This window comes from Bactrocera neohumeralis, chromosome 2, assembly GCF_024586455.1.
Source record: "Bactrocera neohumeralis isolate Rockhampton chromosome 2, APGP_CSIRO_Bneo_wtdbg2-racon-allhic-juicebox.fasta_v2, whole genome shotgun sequence".
Classification (NCBI taxonomy): domain Eukaryota; kingdom Metazoa; phylum Arthropoda; class Insecta; order Diptera; family Tephritidae; genus Bactrocera; species Bactrocera neohumeralis.
Window position 1 is genome coordinate 13,651,027 of NC_065919.1, and position 11,242 is coordinate 13,662,268.

Here is an 11,242-nt window from a genome sequence, read left to right on the forward strand (position 1 = left end):
TCGATTGGGAACCAAGTTCGTGTAATAACAAACCGAAAGACTTTTTCGACTTCGATTCAAGCCTAGGAGCAAAAAAATCATGCGTGTCAGTTACCAGTCGAAATGCTCAAATGAGTCATCGAAAATTGGACTCCTTGGATGAACAATCTGAGACGTAGCCGCGGTCAACATTTAAAAGAGATAATCGTCAAAAAATAAATACCAAAGAATGTTCTTTCGAATGATAATTTCTGTAATAATTTTTTCTTTAAAACGAATCGCAAACAAGTGGCATAATAATAAATAACTACCGTAAGAGCGATTACAACGACTTGCTGTTCTCTGCATAACGAAAGCATCAAGAACCACACTAATACCTTCGTTGGATAAATTACTCACCTATTACCCATCGACGTTGCAGTGGAAAGCTCTGCAGCGAAATCAGCCGCAAGATTGACGGCATTATGTTTATATTCCACAAGCACCTTCGGATAAGACTTGAGAAGCAGAGGTCGGTGAATGAAATAGGTCACATACCATCACGCTTTATTCTGGAGAGAAGGTTGCAATTCATATTAATAGAGGGTGGATGGCGCATAAGGTCCACGAAATACGCAAGTCGCTAAAGACGATCCACAATGAAATTTTCGAAAGCGCTGACAGACGGATTCGTGGCGAGATGGAATGATTTAAGAACATGAGGTTCGCTAAGATCATCGCAGATCATATGCAAAGGCATCGAATACGCATGCTTTATATTCACGCGGTTTTGAAAAGACTGCAGGACGGTTGTTGGCCTAGTCACAGGTCACAACTCGTTGTCATCACATCAGAGCTCTGCGTTCATTATTAATGATGACACATACAGCAAGTGCAGGGAAGTAATCATAAGAGAGACGCTGAAACACCTCTTATGCTTTTGTGCGCGCTTATCTAGAACTAGTCTTATATATCTAGGAGTTTCGCAGCTCAAGGGGCTGGCTGAAGTATGAGAATTAGATATGAAGTCTTCAGCTCATATCAGTGGCGAACGCAGGAAAAAAAATTGGGGGGGGTTTTAGGTAAAAAGACAATGTTTCATTATTTTATTCACAAATTGAAGTCTAATCTTCTTTTATTTTGGGCCATAACATTTAAAATCTCTTCCTCCGTCACGTCTATATCTCTATGGATATTCAAGAGAGCCATTCCGTTCAGGCGTGCTTCTCCAGTTTTATTTCTTAAATATGTTTTAAGCCTGCGAAGTGAGGAAAACGAGCGTTCACTTGAAGCGACAGATATTGGGATTGTTGCTCCAATCTTTAAAAAACGATGCACTGTTTTGAAAATTTTTGCATCGCAACAATTCAACGCGTCTAAAAAAGTTTTGGATCTCTTTGTTTGATTTAACCAGTTTCTGAAAATATATTCAAAATTTTAGTTAGAAAATATAATCTGAAGAAAAGATTTTTAACCTTTTCCACATTCTAAATTCAGCAACGAAATCATCGGGATCTTCTACATCAGCGGACCATTGCTTTTCTAAAACACGAACAGCATCTCAATAGCGTCAAGATTTATGTATTTATATGTTTTAAAAATCGTTCATTGATTGGGTCCAAAAAATGATCTAAAAACGGTATATAAATTGATCTGCGGTAATATTCTTCCGGTTCGCCTTCATAATTGTCGCGATTAGTTTGCCGTTGATTTCTAAATCTAATTCTGCGGCTATTGTTTTAACTTATTCAAAAATTAGTTTAAACGATTGTTCAGAATCCTTACGCATTTCACTAATCTCAGCATCCAAATTATTTGCATAAGCAACGCAGCTGCTCAAATCACAGTCTATTTGCTGCAAACATAGGCTTATGTGTTTTGATAATGCAAAAATTGGCTTTAGTATCGCCATAGCAATCACAAATTGAGGTGATTGGATTGCCGTCAACAAAGCATGTTGCTTTGATAAATCACTTCTTAAATTTTCAGTATCAAGCTCTTCCAACGCTGTACAGATCAATGGGAATAAATCGTTAAATAAAGAAAGAGATTCTAAATGCTCCACCCAACGTGTTTCGCAGAATTTAAGTAACCTCACTTGCTTTGAGTTTGGAAAGGATTCAAGAATAAGATTTTTGATCAGTGTGTCTGCTTTAGTTGACATCCGAAAAAGATTTACGGTCTCTTTCATTGAGCCAATACAATTTCTTATAGCAGGTATTTTGCAAGTCGTTGCCAAGCAAAAAAAGTATCAAAAAGTATCAAAAGCACAACCGTTGTTTTAAAAATTTTCATTTGAAAAACAAATAATAAGTAAAGTTGTGTATCTAATTCAGACCAGTTTTTTCTGGTTGTTTTTATTAAAAATATAGACATTTTAGTAAAGACATTCAAGTATTTTTTTGCAAATAGCATAATTTTATTTAATTTAAATTTATTTCACTACAGTTTGCTCATGGAACGAAAACTGAAAGTCATAATAAATGAGTTTTTTAATTGGCCTACATTCCCACAACTTTTTAATACTATCCAGATATAATAGGTTTGTTTTTAGTTTAACATTTTCATAGTTTCAAAAAATTAAATTCTATCAGCAGAAAAGTATCAAACAAAAACGGCCTATGTGAACAAAAAATTATCAAATCACAAAATTTAGAAAAAAAAGTATCAAAAAAGATACAATTGTATCAAAACGGCAACGCTGTTAGTGACTAATGTATTCATTTATTTTACATATTCATACATCTTCCGCAGAAAGATTTCTTTGAAAACAACAGATTACAATTTTTCAAATGACTATGTAGAATTAAATTCAATTATTTAAAAATTCAATTACTTTGGGGGGGATCTTTGGCTGGCGTGACACTCAACCAGATACTGATTTAATATAATACCTTACCTTGAAGGGATATTTGTCGTAAAATACAGACACTCAACGACTTATTTTAATTTGTTTACTTAATGCATAAGAATCTGTTTGGTTAAGGATTTTTGATAGCAAAAGTAGCTGAGTTATTAGATATATATATTTCGAAGTTATCTTAGACAGTTCGGCTGGTCTAAGTCAAAGTTTTAAAATATATTCTGGAAATAAGGATAGCGTAAAAGTATTTCTCTGCTAGAATAAAATATTTTTGTTGGCATTTTGACACTGTTTGACGACTAGTTTGGCTAGACTTTGGAATCACGTTTTTCAAGATGACGTTTTCGGACCATTTTTTGTAAATACTTAACTTACCCAACATCTTAATCGGCAAGATAACTAAAACGAACAATAGCCGTCTCAACAAATTTGTGAAATGCTCAAATCGCGGTTTCTATTTGTGAGTCCAGTATATAATATACATATGTATGAGTTTTTAGGTACCACAATGCACAGGCGTTCTATAGTAAGTTGTCCAAAGAACGACCCTAAGGTAGGTAAGTAGGATCAACCTCTTAACCTAACTTGAATCGGACTACAAAAATTGTTCTTACAACATTCATACACTCAGCATTACCTATAAACAATATGCAAGGTGTGTTCCAAAGTAAACAAGACTTAAAAAAAAACAGAACAAATGTTTTTTTCGGCAAAATCAATTTATTTTATTCAAAATAGTCTCCTTCTGCTTTAATACAGCTTTTTGCATGGTCCAAAAGCATGTCGAATGAGTGTTTTAGCTCGTTGGCCGGTATGGCCGCCAGTAAGCCGGTGCAAGCCTTTTGAATGGCCTCTGCGTCTGCATAACGCTTTCCTTTCATGGGCAAATGCGTTTTTCCGAAAAGGAAGAAGTCGCACGGTGTCATATCAGGTGAATACGGGGAGTGGTTAATGGTTAAAATGTCATTTTTGTTCAAATAATCGTCCTTCGAATGTTGGGTTCTGAGCAATTTTTGGTCGTCAGTCGATTTGTGCGGAACAAACCGTGCACACACCTTTCGAAAGCCCAAATGTGCGGTCAAAATGCGATAAATTGATGTTTTGGAGAAGTTCAATTCCATTTCCATGAATTTCAATGATGATTTCGGCTGATTTTTAATGAATTCACGCACATTTTCGATGGAATTTCCGGTGATCACGGATTTTGATTGGCCCACATGTTGATCGTCATTTATGTCCTCCCGACCACTTTGACAACGTTGAAACCACTCGTGTACTCTGCTACGGGATACTCAATCATCAGCATAAACTTGTTTCATCAATTGAATAGTTTTGGTAAAAGTTTTACCAATTTTAAAACAAAATTTAATGTTGGCTCTTTGTTCGAAGCTCATTTTCGCGCCGATAACACAAACATACTGACACTTAAAACGCAAAAACGTCACTTCCAATCTACGAAATGTCATGAAACTCTCACTGGACAATCGATAAAGATAGCAGATTCTAGTACACCAGTCGACATATAGATGGCGCTACCAGGAGGCACTAGATTCAAACTTTGGAACGCACCTTGTATATGCTGTAACTGCAGAGTAATAACGGTTTTTGCTTGAGATTAGTAAACTATGAAAACCAAATGTGAGCAAGAAATCACTTTGTGAAATAGATTCTGTAACTCGAAGTATTTTCAATGTAAATTATTTTCGAATTTTGCTATTTGTGTTGTCCTTCACCCACTGCTGTCCCGTGGTTTGAGCGCTGTTACACCCACTTCAACAACTCACTCATATACGGGTAGTTTGGAGAGTACATGTGTGCTTGGCAGTGCGTCTCTGCATCTATGTATGTAGGCCTGTGTTGACCGTTGTAACCGAATATCGACAAGCTACTGCCACTGTCAGTCATTGCCAAAAGCAGTGCTCATATTACCAACATACATATGCATATACATATGTGCTACGACATGTTGCGCCTGCTCATATGCGTTCACGTAAATTACAACAATATAAAGACATTAAGCATAAATCATGTGGCAAACTAAATAAATAAATATGTGGTAGCCGCAAAGCAACATTGTCGTTATAAATTTTTGGTCACTCAATTCATTTGAGCGCTGTTTCTTTTTCTTTTTGTTGTCGGCTATTTCGTTCGCATTAGCTTAATTGGTTGTTAAAGATATTTATTTTATTAAGAGGCAGTTCATCAGAATGGAGTTGGCCATAGGCATAGCGTTTGAAAATGTGTGTCGAAAAAAAATTGAAAAATGGTGAAACAGTGCTGAAAAAGTGTGGTGGAAAGGTTGGGTAGTGGTTTCGACACAGAACAGCGCAAAAATATAAATGTTTTTTAAACAATTCGGAGGTGGATTTTGTATAGTAAGCTATGCATCCAACTCGCTTACTTATATTGTAAAAAGAGACATTGCGAAGTTCATAATTCGCGGAGCAATGTCTTCTCAATAAATAACTCCAAACCGTCCATAGTTCCATTAGCGAATTTCTTTCTATGCACCCAATGACTCAGAAGAAAGTCTCAACGATCGAAAAAATTAAATAAATAAATATTTATAAAGTTGGAACTTTGATTTTAGCGGATGATCTCTTTCAAATGTTATTGCCATCAAGAGTGATGAAGGATAAATTCGAAAGTAACTCTCACAGAACGCTATATGATACATAGACGAATTACTAAATATTTTCTGCTACTGCTGGTTATGTCTTTTTCTTTAACTCAGAAAGAAAAATGGACTTCTTGAATTTCAACTTAAGGTTCCAGCTCTCGATCAGGTTACAGTGCTTACCTAAAACTAATGTGTGTTTGTACTGAGCTTGAGCAAGACAATTATATTTCGGATTCTACTATAAATACAGCGAATAATATTCAAAGAAATGTGTTCGAGCATTTGTCATCACTACATTGCTCTAATCAACGGTTGATCTTTAGCGATCATTACTCAAAGCTTGCACTGCTTAGAAGTTTACCAGAAAAAAACTTCAACATACTTGAGAAATATGATAAAGAATATATAAACATATATATTAAGATATATATTGGCACGTTATTGTTTATTACAAATGTGTTGAGAATATTGAAATATCATTCTATTTTGTGGCACCAACCACGCTTGGTTCTAATGCTACCCAGTTACTCTGTTTATACCCTGACGGACAAAAACTGTATTTATTTTACCAACTATCTTCACGAAATTTGGTATAGAGTATTATTTAAGACATCGCTGTAATCTCCAAAAAAAATTGTTCAGATCAGATAGCTATAGCATATAGCTGCCATACAAACAGACCGATCAAACTCAGGTCTTTGTATGGAAAATTTTTATTTTTGATCAGATACCTTCACGAAATTTGGCACAAAATATTATTCATAGAATCGCTATAATCTTCGAAGAAATTGTTCAGATCCGACAACTATAGCATACAGCTACCATACATACTGACCAATCAAACTCAAGTCTTTATATGAAAAATTTTACAAGGTGTGTTCTAAAGTAAACAGAATATCTAGCGCCCCCGGTAGCGCCATCTATATGTCGACTGGTGCGTTACAAACTGTTATCTTTATCGATTGTCCAGTGAGAGTTCCATGACATTTCGTAGATTGGAAGTGACGTTTTTGCGTTTTAAGTGTCAGTATGTTTGTGTTATCGGTGCGAAAATGAGCTTTGAACAAAGAGCCAACATTAAATTTTGTTTTAAAATTGGTAAAACTTTTACCGAAACATTTCAATTGATGAAACAAGTTTATGGCGATGATTGCCTATACCGTAGCAGAGTGCACGAGTGGTTTCAACGTTTTCAAAGTGGTCGTGAGGACATAAATGACGATCAACATGTGGGCCAATCAAAATCCGTGATCACCGGAAATTCCATCGAAACTGTGCGTGAATTCATCAAAAATCAGCCGAAGTCATCATTGAAATTCATGGAAATGGAATTGAAGATCTCCAAAACATCGATTTATCGCATTTTGACCGAACATTTGGGCTTACGAAAGATGTGTGCACGGTTTGTTCCGCACAAATTGACTGACGACCAAAAATTGCTCAGACTCCAACATTCGAAGGACGATTATTTGACCAAAAATCACATTTTAACCATTAACCACTCCCCGTATTTACCTGATATGGCACCGTGCGACTCTTTCCTTTTCGGAAAATTGCATTCGCCCATGAAAGGAAAGCGTTATGCAGACGCAGAGGCCATTCAAAAGGCTTGCACCGGCATACTGGCGGCCATACCGGCCAACGAGCTAAAACACTCATTCGACATGCTTTTGGACCATGCAAAAAGCTGTATTGAAGCAGAAGGAGACTATTTTGAATAAAATAAATTCATTTCGCCGAAAAAACTATTTGTTCTGTATTTTTTTAAGTCCTGTTTACTTTGGAATGCACCTTGCATACGTATTTGACCAAATATTTTCACGAAATTTGGCATAAATTATTACCCAAAGTAACGCTACAATATTCGATTGTTCAGATCGGATTATAGCATATATCTCTCATACAAATCGGTTGTCAAAATCAATATAAAGAATTTGTATACTCTTTTATGCCATAAGAAATGCACCTGTGAAGGGTATTATAACTTCGTTGCAGCCGAAGTTAGCTTTTTTCCTGTGTCTTTAATTACTCAGCGTAGAAATATATTTTATAACAGTATTTACGTTTTCATTCGTTTTGGCAGCTTATGCACTTTGTTGCACACCTTCCGCGGCCACATGTTCAATGGTCGAAATAAAAAATGTAAAAATGCAATAAAATCGGAATCAAAATTGTGGCAGAAATCAAGTTCGTGGGTTGCATGCAGTTGCCGTATGAAAAAAACAAAGCGTTTTGCGCCGATTTGTGGCAAGCACGATTTTTACTGCCTTCACTGTTATTTTACTTGTTGTTTCAGCTACAGTTATAAATGTGTATGCGACTTGCATGTGTATGTGTGCACATATATATATTTGTTTGATTACTAGTTAAGGCTGCCTACTAAATTTCTGAGTTATTATTTTTACACAAACAATTGTTGTTGTTAAAGTGGCTTAAATTTCAGCTATTAATTTCTGCCATGATTTTCGCATACTGATTTCGAATTTGCGAAAAAATGGTAGAAAAAAAAACTACTGTGGCGAGTCAAAAGTGCAAAAAAACTGTAACAAAACTTTATGTAAGCTTATTTGTGTGCATGTGTGGGTGCATTCAGAAAAATTGGTGGGTGGGTGATGACGTTTACTGCAACCGCGTTGTGGCCACCGCCTTGCCACAAGTGTGCACTTATGCCACATGCAAGCATTATGCGCTGCCGCGTGAATGCCTTTGCGGTGACTTTGGCGTGAGTTGTTAGGGCATTTTTCTTTGGATTTTTTATTGTTATTGTCGGCGCTTATTATTCTAACTGTGCTTGGTATGTAACTGCATGCTCATGCTGTGAGTTTGCAGCTAATATTTCTACAACACCATTCTTGTAACGTTTATTGTTCGATTTTTAAGTGATCCATTGTTGAGGCAAAGCGCATGTGTGGCCACTTTGCATTGACTTTATTGTATTTTTTTGCCAAATTTATGTTTTCAAAGCTCCATTTCAGACACATTGTATTTTTTCAATGGACTTCAACAATACTTGTGTAAAACTAAATTAGTCATTTCAGGCAGCGGCGTTAGCTCATATGCTAATCTGTGTTTAACGGCCGCATGAAACATGCTTGCAAAGTTGTTGACTGCACTTGTTGTTGTACAGTTATATTAAATTTTATGGTAATTTCAAAATGGTAATCTCAAAAATTTTGCTGGCATTAAGATGGTAATAGTTTTTCAACATAACTTAACGCTGGAGGAGTCAGTCTTCAATAGCGGCGTTGTAATGACTCACTCAACTTGGATTTTGGAGGTGAGACATGATCAGCAGAGTCTAGAAAAAGATTTTGGGAAAACATTTTTTAATAGTTTTTATATTGGGTTGTCAAAAAAGTCTTGCGGTATTTTTATTGAATTTTTTTTTTTATTGAAATTGGAATGAATTTTTGATGACTCATGCCCAGCTCTTGACCGATGCTACGGCTGCTACTATGCCGGTCTCTTTCGACCAATTCAGCGATTTTATGGCAATTTTCGACGACAGGCCTTCCGGAGCGTGGCGCATCTTCGACCACCTCTACACCAGAACGAAAACGTTGAAACCATCGTTGTGCGGTGGAAATGGAAACTGTATCGGGTCCATAAACTGCACAAATTTTATTGGCGGCTTGAGATGTATTTTTGCCTTTATCGTATTAGTACTGTAAAATATGCCGTATTTTCTATTTATTTTGCTCCATGTTTGCGACGCTATAACTCAAGAACGACTTAAAAGAAACGACAATCAATCAAATACGTGTTAGCGCGTGAAATGAGCTTTCCAAAAAGGTATAACATGACCCAATGCGACGAATAAAACTAGAACTACGCGCTTTCAGCGCCAACTAGCGAAAATACCGCAAGACTTTTTTGACAACCTAATATGTCCAATTATCATGGTGGAAGAATGTATAGGGTAGTCGAGAAAGTCTTTTCGTATTTCTAAAGAACTTTTTTTTCATATTTATAATGAACTTCAATGAACCAAATATGTACCATTTTGGTCGACCCGTTTTTGTCATTTTTCCGCCAGAGTCATTATTCCATTAGGGTAAAACTTTTCTTGTTTCTCGGCGAAAAACGGCGATAAGTAATTTTCACAGGCTTCTTTTGAAGCCAACTTTATTTCATTAAGGTAATTCTGCATTGACCGTAACAAATGGTAGTCCGATGGTGCAAGGTCATGGATATATGGTGGATGTATCAAAACTTACGAGCCAAGCTCTCCCAGTTTTTGCCGAGTCATCATAGATTTTTTTCGATTGCCTGCTTCAATCTCATCAGTTTTTGACAGTAAAATGTATAATCAATCGTTCGATCAGGCTGTAGCAGCTCATAGTGGATGATTCCTTTCTAATCCCACCAAACACTCAGCACAACCTTTCGAGCCGTTAATCCTGGCTTTGTGACCATTTGTTGAGCTTCACCACGCCTGGACCATGATTTTTTTCGCACGTTATTGTCGTATTTGATCCAATTTTCGTCTCCTGTTACCATTCGCTTCAGAAATGGTTCGATTTCATTTCGTTTCAGCAAAGAATCGCAGATGTTAATTCGGTCCATTAAATTTTTTACAGACAATTCATGTGGTACCCAAACATCGAGCTTCTTTTTGTAGCCAGCCTTTTTTGAGTGGTTCAAAATCGTTTGGTGATGAGTGTTAAGTTTCTTAGCGATGTCATGGCTGCTTATGTGACGATCCTCGTCAATCATCTCCATAATTTCTTCGACTTTTTCAACGATAGGTCGACCAGAGCGCGTTGCATCTTAGACATCGAAATTTTCAGAATGGAAACGAGCGAACCATTGTTGTGCTTATAAGAACTGATACAGCATCGTATCCGTAAACTTCACAAATTGCATTGGTGGCTTGCGTGGTATTCTTCTCTTTTTATACTAAAATTTCAAAATATTCATTTTTGAACAGCTGTAACTCTTCCTCAACTTCCCGAACTTTTTTTTGTTTAAAAGAAGCTTAAAATCTCACCTTTCCAACACTATATGGTATGACACAATGTGATTGGTAACGCTGGAGATATACGACTGCAACGGCATCTATTGAAAAATACGAAAATATTTTTTCGACTAACCAATATTTTGAAATAATTGGAATAATCGGATATACTACAATTGTTTTGGCTCACAAATTTTAGGCACTTTTACCTGTTTATTATTTCCAAGATTTTCATTGTTCACAATCTACGGGTGTTAAACGTTTATAAAACTGCTGAGCCACTAAAAACACTAAAATTTATCGCTGCTTTCAAAATGCAGTATCAGCAGATTTATATTTTACAAGCAGCTCATATTACACACTCAAATAACAGCTAAGCAAAGACAACAAAAATAACACGTATTACTTAAAAACATAGACGTTGATATTAAATATTATATTGCATTGTAACGGACACTTGCTACACATTGTAATTAATCGCCGCCGCAACAAAAGACTTAAGCAAGAAACTTTAATTTTTAATGCCAAATAATAAATGTTTTTATGCCGCGACCATTTGTGCGCTTAGTGGGTGTGTGTGTGTGACACGCTGTGGCATATCCTACATGGGTTGGTAATTCGAGCTGATTGCCGCCCATTTGTCTGCTTGATTGGCTGATTGCCGGCAAGACTTTGGAGCCCAAATATACCATATAAAATATGTACATATGTGTATAAATATCTGTTAATATTTACTACTCTGCTCATATATGTACTTATATACATTTATACATATTTTTTGCACTTTTAATTATTTTGTATATTTTACTCAATGACTACACTGGTTAGTACATTGCAATAAGTA